Here is a 6,590-nt window from a genome sequence, read left to right as displayed (position 1 = left end):
CTGCGGGATGCTGGGAAAGGGATTTTTCTTCTTTTTCTTTCTTTTTTAAAAATTTCTTTTCCTGTAAGTAAATAGACAGGCAGGTTCCTCGCCAGTTTGCCCCATTAAAAGAGCTCAGGACTCTAGGAGCTCGCACCCTCGCTGTCCATATTTGCTAGAAGCCAAATGTGTTATGTGCTTAAAAAGTTCTCAGAACTTGCAAACAGCTTTATACCTTCATTTCTGGTCTTTTTAAATCTTCTTTGGAATTATTTTCTTGTGCAAAATAAACCGAGAAAACGATTTGACTTCAAGCGGCATAGAAAAATGTGTAGATCAGCAAAGATCGAGTCCAGGTTTCAGATGCTGGCTGAAATTTCAATCAGTGGGAGTATTGTGCGCACAGTGTCCTAATTTGATGTAATCTGGGTCTGGATTAGCGCCTCTGTGCGTTTGCGGGTGTCCGCTAAAAGCACATTTCTCTGAGGTCCCGTTAAAAGTCTATAGAAGGGAATGTATGGATGTCAGCAATGGGGAGGTTCGGTCTCCGAAAAAAGCTCTCCCTTAGCCGCGGCCGTAAATCCAGCTTTCTGGTTATGCTGGGGTGCAGCGGGCTGCAATATTTTATAGGAGACAATGTGGTATATTCGGGTTTATGTTTCCCCCGCTTCTACACTTAGGGGTGATTTTTTAGCAGCAGAGATGATGTGGCTGATGCCTGTGCTGTGGGAGCGTACCAGTGTGGCCTTACGTGCATTAGGATCTCAGTAGAGGATCCTGTTATTTCCACTGAGAGGCATCTAATAATTTTAGCTATGGATTTTAAATCTTTGAAAATAAACACTTTGCAAGTAGAGGAACCACTGCTTTCTAGAGCTGCAGAAAAATCTCTGCTCCCTGTAAAATAACACACACAGTGGTGCAATATGGCAAAGAATTAATTAATTGGATAGTCAATTATTTTGTATTTTTATAAATAGAAATAAGTTTGGGAAGGAAAACAAGGTCTGGGTTAATAAAACATAGCCTCGAAACTGAAATAAAGCCTTAAGGCTTTGCCCGCTGGAGAAAGAAAAAATGAGAAAGAGTAAAGCCAAGATGGGGAATATTTAAAGAGGCAGTATGAAAACAGGATGGGGTTTACGTGATTAATAAAAGGTCATATTGCACAGAGAAGGCAGAATTCGATCGGGGAAAGTAAATTAAGAGCTGACACGGTGAGAAAGGCCCTTTGAGAGAGTGGGATCTGTGAAAACTCATGTACGTTTCAGTAAGAAACACTTATATATGGATGAATTAAGAGACAACGAGTCGCTGAAGCCACTTAAAGATGGCTAGAAACAGAAATCATGCTCTAAGAAAGAAATTCTGCAGGTCAATCTGGCATTAAGGATGCACACAGCTCAAAGCCCCTGTGATGGGACGTGTGTAATGCAACCTGAAACCCCGAACATGTTAAGACTCATTTTATCAGACCGTACTTGCCTTAGTACTGATGTTTGGAAAATTAGCCCAAATCCCTCCAATTTTCCACGCACAAAAAAAATTCCCGATAGAGGAATATGCCGAAACTGACGTGACTAATCCTTGGTTTTAAACAGATTAGTTATGATTCACTAGCATTAGGTTACATGGGACATATCTCATCTCAGGGCTGGCTGTTCCTGGGGTACCCACATGGGTTTTGGGGCATAAATAAAAAGACATTTTGGTTCTGGCAGGTTTTATCCATGAAACTTCCCCTGGCTACCCTCTGACTGAGGCCAGAATGTGGCAGACAAACTGCTCGGCAGATGCCCTATAGCTTGGACAATTTGTCTGTCTGTCTCATATAGGCACACACACACATACCTATATGCCCATACACACCCATCTATATGTACGTATGCATGTATGTAATATATACGTATGCAGTGTTTGACCTCGAAATATAATCCTCCCAAATTACACAATGTATTCAGCATTTGCGGCAAATGTAAATGGAGTCAGTCCTTTAGACAGCAGCATGCTGAATATTCACAGGTACTAGGGCAGAGGGGTTTTTTTCCTGCTGTATTTTATCGTATGAGCGTTCACGGACATGAGGCTGTGCTGAAGAGAGCCATGAGAGAAATAGATCACTTGAGACAGAAAACAATTCTGTCCTTCCTGACAAGGCGCAGCTCGTGACTCTGACGAGCAAATACTAATGGATGCGATGAGAGAGCATCCCGACAGGCTACTGGATATGTGGCACAAATTCCCCCACTTTTCTGGGGACAGGTAGCAAGTTTATAGGATGAAGAGCCTTTCCTGTTTATAGGAGACCGAATGCCAGAGCTTGCTGGTTGAGCACCTTCTGTCTGTGAGCCCTTCCAGGCTCTTGGGGGTAACCAGGACTCTCATCTACAAGGCTGGGTGGCTGCATTTTCCTTTGGATAATAGAAGCCATTTTTGGAGACACTTGAGAGAGGTCGCAAATTTTTGTGAGCTACCCTGGAGAAAGCTCCTTTGCCTCTTCTCCCCAGACCTGGTACAGCAGTTCGGGCCTAACAAACATCTCAATGTGTTTGAGAAGGGCTGCTACAGCCCCGGAACCAAAAGCCTTGGCAGTGCCCCTGCCTGCCCAGCAATGTTTGTGCAAGGCACTGGGGCTCCTGTTACCAGACCCGGAAACAAAATCTCTTGCCTTCTTTAGGAGAAACAAATGCAGCCCAGTATGAGCAAGCAAGCTTTTGCCTTGAACAAACCCTCACTTGAGCATGACAAATAATGTACGGGGGTGGCGATGAAAACACTGGGCACTGGCCCTAACTGCAGAGCTCTTCTGCTTAGTGAATCAAAACGCTGAGTCTCAGGCAGCCAAGAAAAATATACTGAAGGGAACTTTCAGTGCTTCAGTACACAAGGAAAAGGTGAGGGTTTTGTCTGAAGGAGAGTAGCTCTGGGATTTGGAAAAAATACATAAACGTCGGAGCTGGGCTGCGGGATAACCTTCTTCCTATTTTGCTACGGGGAGCGGCGTTCAAAGCTTCCCTTCCATGTATCGAGGAGGCGTCTTCTTACTCGGGAAGAAGGTCCATCTCCTTACTATTAAAATAAACGGGAGGAGGGGATCGTTTATTAACGACATTTTTTTTTTTGGCGGGGGGGGTTGGGTAAGAACGCTCTGTCTCCAGGTCTGAATATCAGATCTGCCTTTATCCGGAGTCCCGGTGTGCAGCTGGCCGGCAGACCACCTCCAGCACAAGCCGTGTAGGAAAAAAAAATAGTTTTAAACACCTGTCCCCCCCAAAACAAACTAACAACAACAAAACCAAAACACAAAGAAACAAAAGCAAGAAGACACAGTCAGACCCACCAAAACAAACTGGAACCTCACCAAGAGTCTGGGACGGAGAGGCTGGTTTAGTTGGAAATAAGGTGGACGAACAGGTAAAATGTCAAATCAGAATACAGTGCTGGTAAGGAAAGGACGGTAGGAGAGGAGAAATCACTTGGAAAGATGAAAATCACACATGTGCTTCTGATGACCCCATCAGATGCGAAGTCCTTCAGGAAATACATATTTGAAACAGCCAGGAAAAACAAACATGCCTTTTATAGACTCACTTGTCCCGCCATGAAAAATGCAAACCTCGGTATGGTGCGTGTGTACCCAGGGGGTGGGAGGGAGGAAGGGGGAATAGATTTTGTAAAGAATCCGTTGAAAGCTACCTTCATCGGGAATATTCATTTGCTTTGCCCTGCTCTCCAAGAATAGGCTGCAGCGTGAAAACCGAGGCAGCATTTGAAGCTAACGCCTGGGAGACGAACATAGTCTGAAAAGTGACTGTCAGGAGCTCGCCTGGGTGTCAACCCAGGCAAGACTGACTGGCAACAGGCAGGAAGAAAAAAAAAGGAGTGCGTGAAGAGTTATAAATAGGGACTTTATCAAGTCTACAGTTTTCTGCAAAGTTGGACAAATTCCATTTAATCATATTGGAAGAGCGATTTCTAGTCGTGCAGGAGTGTGGGTCTGGGCAGAGGTAGGCGCCGTTCCAAAGTGATGTAGACGTGCTGGAGGTCGAGGGAGAGAGCAGGGAATTAGATCAGAGAGCACTTTAGCAGTAAAAGTTTCACCGTTCCGAACCCCGAACCTCGACCACCCTGTCCACGGAGCCGAACACGGCGCGGGCAGGCTCCGACGGGACATCTGATCCCGCTCCCCACTTTTCTTCCCTTTCTTTCCCACCTCCTCCGGAAGGTGAGCATCTGCTGTCCCCGCTGCGGGGCCCGGCTTTTGCCCGGTGCTTTGGAAAAGCCGGCGGCAGGTGCCACGGCGGGAAGTGGGCCCCTCGGCAGCGGGTGGACCCACACCGCGTGGGGACACGCTGTCCTTCACAAGGACGTGGTGCTCTCCGCCTCGCCGCCCAATGCCAAAGCCGGGGCAGCGGGGAAGAGCACTGCCTCCCCTGGGCACAGGGGCTCCTGAAGCCCGTGAACGGGTCTCCCCGGCTGCTGCGGGGCCAGGCACGGCTGGGCTTCTCTCGGTTCCGTGACATACTCGATTACCCACGAGCCCAGTGCTCGGGGAGAGCATCCGCAGCGCAGTGCGCCGCGCACCGAGCGACGCCACGGCTGGGGCTGGGGAAAGGAGGGATCACTAAAAAATTATGAACAGTTTGGGACATCATTCTTAAGAGCGTGTCAAGAGCATACCCAACAAAAATATCAGCAACTGGAAAGTCAGGGCGCTTAGGAAACTTCCCCGATCCAAACGAAACCAGACGTGGGGCAGAGACGCGTTGGCAGCGCTGAGCGTGGCGCGGAACCGGGCGGCGCGGGCCCCTCGGGTAGCCGTGGAGAGAGAGGCGTGAGATTGGGGTTTGTCCCTGAGCAGGTCACCTCGCTGCTTCCCCGAATCAGTGGATGATCACACCTCACTGGCGCTTTTAGCAGAAACCAAGGCGGTCAGAGGGAAGAGCCGCTGACAGACGCGGGGCTCCGCTGGTGCTGTGCGTGTGTGTAGATCCGGCTCCCTCTCCCCGAGTGTGCCCAGAAAATGCTTTTCCCCCCATAGGTGCGGCAAATCCCCCCAGGTGTGGTGTCTCTACGGTATGGTTTCGGTGGGAGAAAAAGCCCCAGATCCCTTTTAGCTTGGAGGGCTCTTTTTATATTTTCGGGCGAGAGTGGCATAGGCAAAGCGACGTGTTTCCCACGTTATCGGGTGTTTGAGATCGGATGGCCGGTCTCCGAGATGCCGTCCCCGAGGGGAATCTCCGTAGGTGGAGGGCGGCCAGTAGTTCTCCCGTAATTACCCTAAATCAAGTGTATTTATTACCTGGCCTAATGTCAGCGGGAAGGGGTCACTCCTTCCTCCGCATCGCCCCTCCGGGGCACAACGGGGAGCTCTGTCCGTTGGACGTAGTCTCGCCAGCCTGTCCTTGACCCCCGCCACCCTGCGAGGACACAGAGGGTCCCTGCCATCGGCCACGAGGGTTGAGTTGGGGGGAATCGCAGCCCCTGTAAGTGCCCAGCTCGCCCCGACTCTCCCTCCCCGGGGCCGGCGCTGCTTGAATGGGCTCTCTGGAGCCGGGGCAGCCCGGACAGATGCAGAGAGCGGCTGCGGCGTTAGAACGAGGGGAGGCTTAAGTCTGCTGCCTACCCGCTCGCTTGGCATGCGTTGCCATTTCGATGGTATCTGCTTTTGGAGTCATTTTATGGCCGGGGGAAATCTAATCCAGTGAAGAGAAAGGAAGAGAATACTGTTGGCATTGAATGAACTCCGTGTGGTAATTTTCGGGCAAATGTGCGAGTTTCCATGCCAAAGCAAAGTGTTTTCTCGTCGGGTCTGCTCATACTCTGAAGGGAGGCGAAGACACCATTTAAGAAATCCAGCTGGTTGCAAATCATACATTTAATCTCTCAGCTGGAATGATTTAATGGATCAGTATCGAGTAACAGCCCTGGAAAAGTAGCCTCCTAAAAAAACAGAGATAAATCCTGATTGAATAATAGTAAATGAAAACCGTGGATTACAGTGACTGCAAGACAGTATTTTCTTTGCAGTTCTCGAAAGATGCCCCCTCAGAGGGGCCAGTCGAGCCGACAAAGCCCCGCGTGCCGGTTTGGTGTTGGCGGGGGCAGGTCCCGGCCGCTGCCTTGCCCCCGCTTAACCCGCCTGGATGCGGGTTCCGCGCTCGCTCTCAAGCCCTGGGCGTCTTCCGAAACAGCTCGTGTGCCGCGCCAGCAGCAGGGACAGGCTCTAGCTCCGGCACTCGGTGGCCGGGCGAACGCCGACACGCCCGGGCCAGAGGCGGGTCTGAGGCAGGGGACATCGGCGGGGACACCGCGGGGCTCCTCCTGCGGGGACCGCCAGCCCCCAGCCGCGGCGGCGGCCTTGCCCGTCTGCCTCTGGCCGGCCCGGGGGCCTCGTCGGGATTCTTCTTTTTCCATCAGAGAAGATGTAGAAGCGGGGGAAGGAACTGTTAACGCCGGGAAAAGTGGGATTTTAACTCGAAATGCGAAAACAAGCGAACAAACCCGTCGCTCCTCTCTGTCATTTTGGGTGGTGTGAGAGACAGAAAGAGAGGGATCTGAGCCCTGAAGCGGTATCGGGGTGACAGGGAAAGACGTGGGGCACAGGGGCC

Source organism: Serinus canaria, chromosome 3 (genome assembly GCF_022539315.1).
Source record: "Serinus canaria isolate serCan28SL12 chromosome 3, serCan2020, whole genome shotgun sequence".
NCBI lineage: Eukaryota > Metazoa > Chordata > Aves > Passeriformes > Fringillidae > Serinus > Serinus canaria.
The sequence above is the reverse complement of the archived record's forward strand: the minus strand, read 5'-3'. Positions refer to the sequence as shown.